The 13,867-nt window shown below is 42.5% G+C and overlaps 1 protein-coding gene across 3 annotated transcripts in view; it reads right to left on the bottom strand.

Moving 5' to 3' along the window:
- The window catches only part of ABCG2 (ATP binding cassette subfamily G member 2 (JR blood group)), a 128,443-nt gene extending 116,225 nt beyond the window's left edge, over positions 1–12,218 (bottom strand). The window contains exons 1-2 of one of the 3 annotated variants that reach the window (XM_061419717.1): positions 12,003–12,218; positions 11,263–11,374 (exon numbers count right to left, since the gene is read on the bottom strand). The gene's annotated coding sequence lies outside the window, so the exon portion shown is untranslated. Of the gene's footprint in view, positions 1–2,048; positions 2,536–11,262; positions 11,375–12,002 lie in introns of those variants that run through there. The other 2 variants (XM_061419720.1, XM_061419721.1) reach the window with 2 other exon arrangements.
- Between the last annotated feature and the right edge of the window lie 1,649 nt (positions 12,219–13,867).

Here is a 13,867-nt window from a genome sequence, read left to right as displayed (position 1 = left end):
AATTTTGACAGGGAAAGCCAATGAACTCTGGTAGAGAACAATAAGGGCTGTCATAGGTCTTAAGGGGATGCTTGGGAAGACGAAGAAAAGTACAGGATAAACCTGAACTTAGAGCAAACAAGCGAGTTTAATTTCAATACACCCACTAACCGGCTGTGTGCCTCCTCACAAATTGCTTAACAAGAACTTCATTTTCCTCCATGACAGGTAAAAACAAAAATCCCCTTGACATGACATATCCCCATGATAGTTGTGAAAAATCAAGCAAGGTAAAGTATGTGACCATGCTTTGTATGGAAGGATAGCGTAGTGATCATTTCATTTTCTGCAGTATCTCTTTACAAAAGAGTATAGGCATTTTCCCTCTACTGAGGGAATGGATAGGACTTTTGAGTCACCTACAATGACTTAAGAGAACCCTACTTTCTTTAGTGAAGGTTGCAGGAGATACACAGCCAGAATGAAAGCTTGGAAAGACAGGGAAGTGGCCTCACTGGAGAGAATGGGGCTAACGTGCTGACAGATGCTAGTAGGAATATATGTTTCTGAACTCTGAATATATGTTATAGGTTGTATGTCTCTGAACTCATTTGTAGCTTTACAATTTCTCCCCCCAATAAAAGTTCATGAAAACCTAGCTTAGGCTGATGTTCAACCCCATGTACTTCTTACTGCCTACAAGTGGTTTCCCATTATATGGGCTGTTTACAGTAGCTACTGTTCTGATTGGTCAGAACAGTAGCCATATAGGTTGTTAAACTTGTATGTAACTCCTCTGTTATACTCCATAATAGAAAGGAAAGTTATCTGAAGCTTATTTCAAACAGAAGCAATTCCCCTCTGTCTGAGATAGTTTAAATGGATTCATACTGGGCCTCACCAGGTCTGTTCATGCCACTGACCTTTGATTCCACTGACTATCCTTGACTCGATGACAAATAGTTTCAGCATGTACTTTAAAACAACACAAATTTTAATTTGCCTATTCTATCTTAAGCACATTTCTCTAGCTGAGGAAGACACAAGCTACCACTCTAGAAAAACTCCCATGCATGTCGGAAAAAGAATCCTATTTTCAGGCTGGGGTTTCTTTTATTCATTTTGCAAACTTGACTTCCACGGCCATCACTTTCCTTTCTTTCCCTGTTTTTCTCCCACTACTGTTTTCTACTCTCAGCAAGGCACACTTCCTATTATTTATTTTTTTCCTTCTTGGCTTGGCACTTTTGGATTAAAAGCAACTTTCAGATAAACACGTACCATTTAGGGCAGGGAGCTATTCAATTTAAAGAGGAACACTCTCACAAGATGATAAAACATATCAATTATATTCCTTGCTCAAATTGACTTTAAATCATATCATAGATGCATATGCCTCACAACCTTAACCTCCAAATGGGAGGAGGAAGACATCAGTTATTTTTCTAGATGCATAATTTTCAATCGAAGCTGAAATATTCAAGTGACCACTAGTTATCCCAGTTAAGGCATGATATGACTACTATTCCCCAAACTGCAAAAATATTTCTGGCTCTGCTCAAAGTGGTCCATGCAATCTAAGGAGCAGACCAACATTCTGTCTCACTTGGGGTGACATGGCTTACCATATCTAGAAACTATTTAACACAACCCCCCAAACTCTGAGCTAGTCCATCAAAGCAAGTCAATCTGGGCACTAACAGTGTCTCATTTTCCTTCCAGGCGCTCTACACAAATCATGTGCTCAGCCAGACACCTTGATTCTGCCAACATCTCCCAACTGCTTGCCCTACAGAGCAATAAACCTAGAAGGTTTTAAGCCATTATTACTCTGTTTCATGGGCCAGCAGCACTGAGGTCATCTGGGCACTTCTCAGAAATGCAGAATCTCAAGCCACCCTAGATCCACTGAATTCTGCTGCTTTTAAACAAGATCTTCAGGTTCATATGCACATTCAAGTTTGAGAAGTACCATTTTAAAATGACACACTCGTTAAAGAACATACCGAAAAAGAATCAAGACTCTCCACTCAGTACGAACATTTGAAAAACAAAAGCAGACAACTCACCTCAGTTATGATCTGTGATATTGGAAGGAAAACAGCCCAAACCTCTGTAGAGAGGCAGTGGGGATACAGAGATTTCGACTCTTGTCGGCTTTCTCATAGAAACTTCAAGCAAGAGCCGCTTCTATTAACAGTCCAGGAGCTTCCCTTCCTGCCAGCTTTCAAGGCGCAAGAGAAAGTATCAGAGAGGAACCTTATCAGCCCCCTGCAACTACCAGAAAGACTGAGGCTTTCCAAACAAGCTAGTCTTGGGAAAATGTCCAGTTCTCATATCTAATTGACTTCCTTTTTTCTCCACTGTTAGCTGGTTATTAACCACAGTTCCTTCTCCATCACTCGGATTCAAACTGACAACCTAATGCTTCTAACCAGTCTGAGATCTTTTTCTAGTGTTCCTGGCAAGGAGATGGGAAAAGGAAAAATTCACGTGTCAGAGATATCCTTTTTGTGCAATAGAATCCCGACGACAGCATCTCTGACACTAACGGCAACTTTAATGAGGACTAATTAAAGCAATTTGAGCAAACAGTTTTCTTCTGTGTAAACTTCCTGTCTTCCTAACCCAGAGTATAATAGGAAGTTAAGGTTGTATTAAACAGGCATTTCATATTCTGAAAACATGAAGCATGTCAAGTGACAAAATATGACATATACTAAGAGCTTCTGGCTCCATTCTTTACCAGCCATGACAAGTTTTTATTTTTTATTTTTAATCCAAGCCTTCTCAATATAAACCTGCGGTAACAATAATGCATTCCTTAGAGTTGACATAACAATATTAAGAGATACCTGAAATGCTGATTACTAAATCAACCTTGCCAGAAGTCCTCTTTGGAATCAAGTGCTAATTTTCCTCTCTGTGGTGCATACCTAAGCACAGGTCAGGCAGTCAATGGATTGCAGATCGTGGATAATGGATCCTTACTCCCTACTGATAAAGACCCATGGTCAACTCAGTTAAGGTGACTGAGTGAACTCATAGCAAGTCGAAATGTCAAAGTGTTAGTCACTCAGTTGTGTCTGACTCTTTGCGACCCCATGGACTGTAGCCTGCCAGGCTCCTCTGTCCATGGGATTTCCTAGGCAAGGATACTGGAGTGGGTTGCCATTCCCTTCTCCAGGGGATCTTCCCGACCCAGGGATCAAACCTGGGTATCCTGCATTGTAGTTGGATTCTTTAACACCTGAGCCACGAGGGAGGCAAAGCTCAGAATAATTGGGCTCAAACTCTCATAATTGTCATTTATTCCAGAACAATAAACATTACATAGTCCTTGCTGAAGAAGTAAATGAAGCCATGGTTTCCATTAAGGTAAGTCTAAATGATTCGAATTTAAGAAACACTGCTTTTCTGAGAGAAGGTAACACAAATTTAATTTTTAAGTTTCCTCCCATGTTTCATGCAACACATAATTTTATGTTATTAAATGTAATATTAAGACAATAGTAATTCAACATGGAAAGGAAAGAAGCAATGAGGCAAATTAGAACTTAAATATTCCAGAATTTTTGCTGGGAAAATGCCATGGACAGAGGAGCCTGGTGGGCTACAGACCATGGGGTCACAAAGAGTCAGACACGACCAAGCAACTGAGCACACACACACACACACAATTTACCAATAAAGGTATGGTTAAACAAAATGTAGCATATGTGTACAATAGACTATTACGTAATAGTTAAAAAGGAATGAAATAGAAATATGTGTACTATCATGACAAAGAAAGGTCTCCAAGACACGTCAATTATAAAAACCAAGTTGCTAATTAACACAAGAATATTGATCTTGGAGGAAGAGCAGTGAGTGGTCCTGAAGAGAGATCTTAGTTCCCTGCCCAAGAATTGAACCTGGGTAACCTGGATGAAAACTAGGAATCCTAGCCATTAGATTGCCAGGGGCTAGAGGCTAGAAGCAAAATGGCCCTGTGGTTTTCCCTGATTTGAAAGCAAGACTGTTTCAAGAAGGCAAAAGCTGTAAAAACACGTGCAAAGTTTATTATTAGAGATGCAACACAATGTATGGGAAAGCACACTGAAAAACTGTTTGTTAATTTATGTCAAAAGCAGGGCAGAGATACACATCCAGAGAGAAAGGGTCCGGGCATCCTCTCTCATAAGGAGTGCAGGAAGTCAGAAACTAGGCAGGGATACACACCCGGAGAGGAGGGCAGGCATCCTGAGCGAGGAGGAGCACAGTAAGAAGGTGCTGCAAATCCCTTATATAGGGCGGTCCTTCCGGGTCTTTGTATATATTTAACCAATCATCTTGTTTCTCTCTTCACATCTGATTGGTCCTAGGACCCTCTCCAAGAGAGTCCTTGCGGAGCACAATATTTTTCTAAGATAGATCCCACTGCAGAGGCCTATGGATGCATGTCCACACTTATGGGGTGGGGACCCCTCCCTTTTTAGACCCCCAAGAAGCCTTCCTGTACATGTATAGACAGGGAAGTCTTCCTTGACCTCAGGAGCGGGCACCTTATCTCTTTACTTTAGCAGAGCTCAGCTTTTGCCACTAGCTTTGTCCTTGAAGTGTCTGGGTGAGAACAAAGCTTGAATTTTACTCTGCTTGACAAACACCTGATATCTGGCCCTGTGTGTGTGCTCACTTGGTTGTGGCTAACTCTTTGTCACCTCATGGACTACAGCCTACCAGGCTCCTCTTTCCATGGGCTTTCCTAGGCAAGAATACTGGAATGGGCTGCCATTTCCTTCTCCAGGGCATCTTCCTGACCCAGGGATTGAATCCACGTGTCCTGCGTCTCCTGCATTGCAGGTGGGTTCTTTACCACTGTACCACCTGGGAAACTGTCCCACCCAGAGGTCCCCTGTCTCCTACCTAGCCAGTGAATATAAGTTCACTGGGCTTCCCTGGTGGCTCAGCTGGTAAAGAATCCGCCTGCAATGCAGGAGACCTGGGTTCAGTCCCTGGGTTGGGAAGATCCCCTGGAGAAGGGAATGGCTACCCACTCCAGTATTCTGGCCTGGAGAATTCCATGGACTGTATATTCCATGGGGTCGCAAAGAGTCAGACACAACTGAGTGACCTTATTTTTTTATGTTAAAATGCACACATGTAGACAGAGACACACACACATATCCTCACGAAACAAAATTGTGTATTTCTATTTGTACCCATCTATGCATGTAATCATGGAGAAAAGCCTTTAGAAAGATATGACCCCAAATGGCAGCAATGTCTGGGAAGTATAGGTTTAGGAAGTGGAGATACTGTTTTGAAAATACATATCTCTATTGTTCAAATACTTCTCACAATGTATTCGTCTATTTTCCTATTTCTCTTAAGAGTAAAAGCCAAACACCTTTACAATATGTATCTTCCACCCCTACTCTGACCTCACGTTCCCCTTTACTAATTGTAATATAGCGAGACATATCTCCGTTATAGCTCAAATATACACACACTGACCCACTTCCTGGCCAGTGCCCTAGCTGCTCTGGGCAATTCTTCCCCTATTCATCTATTTAGCTCATTCTTTCACTTCCTTCAAGTTTTTCCTCAAATGGTAACTTCTCATGAGGACTACCCTGACCAACTAAAAATTGCAATTCCTCCTACTAGCATTCTTGATCTGCCATATCTTATTTTTGTTACTAGCACTTATTACCTTCTAACATATTATGTAATTTCCTTACTTATTATATCTATATTTCTGATTCCATTAGAATATAAGCTCTATGGAGGTATGAATGTTTATTGCTTTGTTCATTGACAGAGCCTTAGTTCCTAGGATTGTACCTAGTATACCAGTAGGAACTTGATAAAATAGATTAATCAATTCACAAATTGTCACAAAAATATATTTGTGTATTTTTAAAATAAAAGATATCCACCAATCCACAAACAAAAAGTCAGAACAAAATGTTTAAGGACTCACTGGGTTCTGTGAAATAAGATTTGAACATCTTTGGTTTAAAGTTATTAAATAAGATAAAATATACGGGAAGGCAGCTTTTTGAATGGAATCCCTTCTATTGACTTGGGCACACTATCTAACAATGCATATTATCTTGTCCTGGATCACCTATTTTCCAAGCAACTGGGAATAAGCTAATCATTCCTAGGAACTTCTGTGAAATCCCTAGCTATTTCTTTACAAAGGCAAAGAACCGCTGACTATCCCTTATTTCTTATAAAGGAAGCCTTGTGTCCAGGTGAAGAGGTGTAGTAAAAATCCTATCTAATTCTTGGAGGCCTCCTTTATCTTTCACAAATACGTATATCCCTTAAATGTACATAGAGTTTAATTCCCAATTTTGTTTGAGTAGATACTGAACACTTTGGAATAGGAAAAGTGAGAAAGGTTTCAGCCAGCCAGCCTCATCCTCTAACTCAAAGAACAATGAAGTCCTTCAACTAGAGAAGACTTTTTTCTAATCAGAATCCATGGCATGGAATAGGGAGGAAGCTAATCCAAATTATCGAGGTGGGGAGTTCAAGAAGATGGTCCCCAGGCAAATATTTTTGCAGTCTTGTTTTTCCCTGGACTTTAACCATTCCTCAGTGCTCTGAGAGGCTGTAACAGACAGCAGTGCTTAGGTCAGTTATTTGAAAATGGTGGAAGGACCTTTGATATTATGCAAAACTTGTTTCGTTTTCCAACCTGTGTTGGTTTATGATGGAGTCTTCAGAATTCTCCAGAATCCATCCATGCAAATTTATGATGATCTATTCCTTTGTTCCAGGGTATGGAAAAGTTGCTCCAAATTTTCTTTAAGGTTTAGAAGCAAACTCAAGACAGTATTGTTTATAGAGTCAAAAACCCTATGCTGCATACTTTTATTATCAAGACTGTCAATGACTATGTACAAGTACCTCAGAACTCATAGTTTGTGTTTCTCACTTTGCCAATTATAAGGTCCTCCAGAGTTAAAGACCACGTCTTAGGTTTTGTAGTCCCACAGTATGGTGCTGTTCACATGGTAATCATTTAACTGAGACTTACAGTCATAATTATAAACCATACGATAATATAAACAGAGGCTATGAACATTACTTAAAATCACTCTTGTGGCAGAACTTTGAAACACCAAATCTGCTTCCATGGTGCTTTAAAAATTTTTAAAGCCAAACACCACAGCAGAAAAGCAGTAATTCTGACAGATTTTTCTTGTAAATTCTTCATACATGTTTTCTATGTACTGAACCGGCAGCACAAGAAACTCTAGGAGAGAAGAGGGACTCAAATCAACGCAATCATTTTTACTGAACCAACCAACCCCACCTCTCTTTATTGCCTCCCACGTTGGTATGGTTGTTAATAAATATTTAGAGTTTAAGAAATCTAGGTACAATAGTTTATGACTGGTGCCTTGATCACCTCTATAAAGAGAGACTCTCAAGAGGGAAGCACTGCCTGATGACTCAAAAACTGAAGATTTAGACAACAAATGCAGCAAATTTTATATATTTACATAATTACACATGTGTATGTTTGTATATATCTATGAAGTAGAGAAGGCAAGGGAAAGTGTCATAAAGGAAGGATATATTTAAAGAGTAAAAAAATCAGAATCAATCAATGTGCCCCATGAGAGAGGAATGTGACAAACTGCAGTATATGAACCACAGTCATAAAAATTAATAACAACCGTATGGTCTACACTGATCATGGCATATGGGAGGAAAAATGTTTGCTCTGCCCTCTTAGGTTTCCTCCCTGGGGACCTCTGAATTAAGCTGACAAAAGACAAAAGGAGGAAAAAAGGGCTTATTCATACGGAAATAGCTAGTAGCTCACTGGTTAAAGATAGAAGCTTATGTACCTAACTTAGTAGGGGAAGAAAGGAAATGCAGAAAAATCTTCTATGGAAAGAACAAGTGAGTTTCTGTAGGAAAGACAAAAGGATTTTTAGGAGAATAAACTGGAGATAAAGTTTGATATAATATTTGTTTGTGAAAATGCAAGTGGTCTTTTCTGTCTTCATGGCCATGAAACTCCCAGAGAGATTTACAGTATATTTACTTTTATCTCTCTCCTAGGAATAAGCCCATCCTGAAAAGGGAATTTATGACAGCCTCATTTCTCAAAAGTTTCTGCTTTTTAATAAGATAAGGGAAATGCTGAGAAGGCTTCTTTCTGTATCTGTTGATTCTTAATTGCATTCAGCTCAAATTAATCCTCATGCCAAAGTGGCATATTGGGGAAGGACATATCCTGACCCTTTCAGTATAAAGTTATATTAAGTGAAGAAAATCAGAGCTAAATTAGCATGAACGTATTCACTGATTTTCAAATACAAAAAAAGTATGCATAAGCACGGCAGAGATGAGAAATCAGTTTGGGGAAAAGAAAATAGTGTTTTAATAGTCATTATTAACTTTCTTATTCTATAAGTTTACTGAAGTTCATAGCCGTCAGTCATTTTTTTAGGTGAGTGAGGAAAAACTATGAGAATGTTAAGAAGAAATTGGCACTTTCCTGGCCATCTGGTGGTTAAGACCCTGTGCTTCCACTGCATAGGGAGAGGAATGCATCCCTGGTCAGGGAACTAACATTCCTCATATGGCCAAAGGAAAAAAAAAAAAAAGAAGAATTTGGTTAGGGAGAGAGATAGTAAAAAAGAAAAAAGCAGAAAGGTAGTGAGAGGGGAAAAAAGCACAGAAGTGGACCGAGAAAAAACAGAGATGTTTTATGCCACAGTGAAAGGCAAAATGACACCTAGAGAAATAGGAAATAGTGGCAGAAAATGGGATACAAATTACTTCATAGGTTGTGTATTAACTATTTAATGTCTCTCAACAACCCATGTGGTATAATCATCCCCATTTTACAAATGACAAAACTGAGTCATCTGTTAAATAACTGGGCCAAATAACTGCTCAGTTTTTCAGGTAAGGAGGTCAGGATTCAGGAAACTCCAGACTGGACCATTTTGCTTTGACCCCTCTTACGCAGACAAGCCAACATTTCAGAAGATAAGTTTCCATCATCCTCTGAAATAGTAACAACTGATTCAGCAACTTCACATAGATCTTTGTGACATCTGAAATAGTTTTTTGCCTTTACTTTGATAAGTTTATTTTCAAAGTAAATATTTATTTTCCCCCAGATTCTAAAGCCTTCCATCTTTGGAGAAATGACAGTGCCTTTCCCTCTCATCTACACCCCTATGGTAGAGCACATTTATTCATTTCTTCCTTCATTCAGCAAGCTGAGTGCCCACTGTGGCAGGTCTGCAACAGGTGCTGTGTGTGTGCATGACTGAGTAAAACCACCTAGGCCCTGTCCTCAAAAACTGCACAGTGACCTACGGGTATACACTCAGTCACTTCAGTCATGTCTGACTCTTTTGTGACCATATGGACTGTAGCCTGCCAGGATCCTCTGTCCATCGGATTCTCCAGGCAAGAATACTGGAGTGGGTTGCCATGCCCTCCTCCAGGGGATCTTCCCAACTCAGGGATCGAACCCCCCTCTCTTGTGTCTCCTGCATTGCAGGAGTCTTTACCCGCTGAGCCACTGGGGAAGCCCCATGGGGTACAGCTTGGAACAATTTCTGGATTAACACCTAATAAACTGTGTGACCTTGAAAATAAGAGGTTTACTATTAGAAAACCAAATTCTACTGTTCTCTGACTTTCCAAATTGAAACCTTGAGGCAGGGATTCTCTTCAATGAACTTGGTTTTAGGCTTTGGCAGTAGACAAGCTTCTCATTATGTTTTATTGTCGTTCAGTCGCTAAGTCATGTCTGACTCTGTGACCCATTAACTGCAGCACTCCAGGCTTCCCTGTCCTTCATTATCTCCCGGAGTTTGTTCAAACTCATGTCCATTAAGTTGGTGATGTCATCCAGCCATCTCATCCTCTGCCACACCTTCCTCCTCTTACCCTCATCAAAGTGATGTCTCTGCTTTTGAATATATTATCTAGATTTGCCATCGTTTTTCTTCCAAGGAGCAAGTGCCTTTAATTTCATGACTGCTGTCATCATATGCAGTGATTTTGGAGCCCAAGAAAATAAAATCTGTCACTGTTTCCACTTTTTCCCCATCAATCTGCCATGAAGTGATGGAACCAGATTCAATGATCTTTGTTTGTTTGTTTTTGATCTTAGTTTTCTGAATGCTGAGTTTTAAGCCAGCTTTTTCACTCTCCTCTTTCACCCTCATCAAGAGGCTTTTTAGTTCCTATGTTTAGCATCAGGGAAATATCACAGTGTAAAGACGTTGCAGGACCTACAAAAACCCTTAGACTTGGATATTCTTACATTATCATTGTTTTTTACTTCAAGTACCACTGTCGTACTTCCTCAGCCGTGCCATCCTAGCTTGCTAGAACTGACTGAATAAGATCTTCATACAATGGTGCTGGGCCCACCTGCCCACTTTGGTTGTAATTTTAGAAACCTTAAGGCTTCATTTCTTAGTAACACAGTGCATTTTTATTCTTTCCATGATTCATCATTTTGGAAGGGTGTACACTCAAGCACTAAGATAAGGTTCAGGAATGAGATAATAACTTCTCTATTTTAAGCATGTCATTCATGCATTCCAAACTTTACCAAATGCCTACTGTGCTGTTAGGATTATTTAGGAAAGAGACCTAGCCCCTGCCCTCAAACAATTCACCCTAATGGTGAAGAAAGGGAAGGAAACAAAGAGTTCTGACACAGGGTAACAGGTGTTAGAATAGAAGTAAATATTGGATGGCAGAGGACTAAATGGAAGCGACATTTAGACTGAAGGAATGGCAGAATAAAACATCCGATGGGACATGACATCTGAACTTGAAGTTTACCTGGGAAAGAAGTGGGATTGTGTTACAGGGAGAGAGAAGAATGTACACAGGCTGGGATAAAGTTCAAGAAGGAAAGTTAGAAAAAATGACAAGGGAGTAGAGGCAGGGAATAGACCAGGAAGGAAGGGCTTTTTTTTTTTTTTTTAATGCAATGCTAAAGTGTTTTAAATTATCTGGGAGGTGAGATTGAAAGAATGCAAACATGTGTGTGTGGTGATCAGCATGTGGAGAATGGACAGAGGGAGCCTGACACATTTCCCGATTATTCCTCCTGGCTTTCAATGAACAACTGCAGCATTCTCAGTTCCTTCTGAAATATTTTCCCACCTAATTCTTAATATATAAGTGCTTATTAACCTTACCTGACTTCTGTTGTGGAAAAATTTGCAGTAATAGGGCTGTGTTTTAATCCCTAGCTGCACCCTTAGGCAGTAACTTTTTGTATTTTGTTACCTGCAGGAGTTTAGGTCTGTGCAGAAGTCCTATCAAACGAGCCATGGGTTGGAACTGAGACTCTCATAGGGTGGAGGCGGCTTTCCAGGTGGTGCGGTGGTAAAGAATCCACCTGCCAATGCAAGAGACGCAGGAGATGAGGGTTCTATCCCTAGGCTGGAAGATCCGCTGGAGAAGGAAATGGCAACCCATGCCAGTATCCTTGCCTGGAAAATTCCATGGGCAGAGAACCCTGGTAGGCTACAATCCATGGGGTGTTAAAGAGTCAGAGGCGACTGAGGACACACACACACACACACACACACACACACACACACACACACACGGCAGAGGCAGCTGTTCCCTCCATTTGCCTGTCACACTCTGGGGAAGTATCTCCTCTCTCCAAAGTCAAAAGTGTGTGTATTATCTAGAAATGGCCATGCCAGCTGACACAATCTCTCAAAACCAGCTCCTCCCATTATACAGTTAGAGCTGATCCTTCCTTTAGTATAGACTTTGGTCTCTGACTAGCTAAGGAATGGTTCTCTTCAGGATCCTGCCATCCAAACAGCAAAAATGTGTCAGTTTGGACACACATAGCCACTCATGCCCACCATTTAAGCAAGAGCTAGGAACAGGGCAGTTCCTGGGGATGAGGATTTGTCTGAAACCTCAGACAAGTCCTTTCATCTCTTCAGTATTATCTGCAAAGACAGTTAATACATAGCAGTTGCTGTGTTGTGCTGCCCAGAACATACCTCCAGGACCGAGGAACTACAGGGTCTCGCTGGTTGCGGGGACACTATGAGGGGCATAGCTCTCATCCCGCACTCCTCTCCAGCTATTTTCCCGGGCAGATGAGCGCTTCCCCGCCGCCACCAGCCCCATCCTCTTTCCAAACAGTCGGCCCCCCGGCAGTCGCTGGAGGATGTCGGGGTGCAGAGGCCAGTTCCGCCAAGCCCACCCGGGGCGCACAGAGAAAAGAAAGCCGGCAGGAGGCGGGACCAGCGAGCGCCTCCGCGCGCGATTCTCTCCGCTTTGGTATTTAGGCTACGTTCTCTGTCAATCCGGGGAGATTGACACCGCGGGGCGGGGAGAGGAGAGGAGAAAAGGACTTGGGGTGGATGGAAACCGAGAAGAAACAAAGCGGAAAAGGAGGACCGGAAGGGCAGCTAGCTGTTCGGACCGTTTTCTGGCACAGGTCCGGGGCTCCGCCAGGCCCTCCCGAGGCGCAGCCGCTAGACCAGTGGAGCGGGGGCCGGAGGGGCGCCGGGCCGGGGATACAGGGGCTCCGGGCGGGGGATGGAGGGGCGCGGGGCGGGGGTTACAGGGTCTGGGCGCAGCCTCTCGCCCCCTTCCTGAGAGTGAGCAGAGCGCCCCACACCGCTATTCTCGTCTCTGCCTATGAAGCCAGGATGCGAGCTGCTCCGGGTGTACCTGGTTGGGGAATCCGAGGCAGCAGCCTTAGTCACCACCTGGGGCCAGGCACCACCCACAGTGCTACTTGTTCAGTGCTGGAAGGCCTTGAGATGCAGTGAATGGGCGCCCTACTTTTTCCCGTGCTCTGCATTAACTTGCCGCGTTTGCTTTGAAAGTATTTCCCCTCCGGATACGGGGGTACGACCTGTACAGCTGCACAGGACCCAGCTGGTGACTCAGATGGTAAAGAATCTGCCTACAATGCGAGAGACCTAGGTTCAGTCCCTGGGTGGGGAAGATTCCCTGGCGGAGGGTATGGCAACCCACTCCAGTATTCTTGCTTGAAGAATCCCTTGGACAGAGGAGCCTGAAAGGCTATAGCCCATGGGATTGCACAGAGTCGGACACGACTGAGCGACCAACACTGTCACGAAATATGTAACCAGTCCTGCCTTTGGTCGCTTGCCTCCTAGTCACCTGGTCCTTGAAAGAATCTACCCTTAATTTGTGAACAAGGTTCAGTGACTTCACTGGTTAGATCTCTGTTGGCTCCAAACATTTTTGCTTCACCTGTCTAGGTCAACACTGATGTCCTTCTGGAAATGTTGTGGAATCCTGAGTTGCAAAACACACCTCAGGGGACACTCAAGACTGGAATACAGTTTATTATGCCAGCAGGTCCAAGGGGAATCAGTTCCCAACAAGGACCCTGATGTTTTTGAGAGGCCCAGTTTTACACACACACACACACACACACACACACACACACACACACACACACACGTGACTGGTTACATGTTAACAATCTTTTTGTTGTATATGATTGAGTTTTACAAGTAGGTGCTAGGAGAACAAACAATTAAGGTTAACGGGGGAGGTGGGGCCGGGAGGGGGGAACAATTATTATACATCAAGGGAGGATGTCTCCATGATTAATCTAACAGGGGCAGCCTGACCACAACTACAATCTCCGTTTGCCATCTGTAGGGAGTGAAGTCTCCAGGAGACCTGGTTTTCACTAGCAACTGTTTCCTCACTCTTAAGCAGGGTTCTGGCCCAGTTCACATCCTGTCTTTAAGATGGATGACAGGCTTCAAGATGGAGTCTCTCCTGCTTTCCTTACACTGGCCCCAACAGTATAACTCACTTTCCTCTCTTCCTTGTCTCCTGACCAAGTTCTAGGGAGATCAGCCACTAATCCTGC

This window comes from Bos javanicus, chromosome 6, assembly GCF_032452875.1.
Source record: "Bos javanicus breed banteng chromosome 6, ARS-OSU_banteng_1.0, whole genome shotgun sequence".
Classification (NCBI taxonomy): Eukaryota; Metazoa; Chordata; class Mammalia; order Artiodactyla; family Bovidae; genus Bos; species Bos javanicus.
This window is presented reverse-complemented; position numbering and strand designations above follow the sequence as displayed.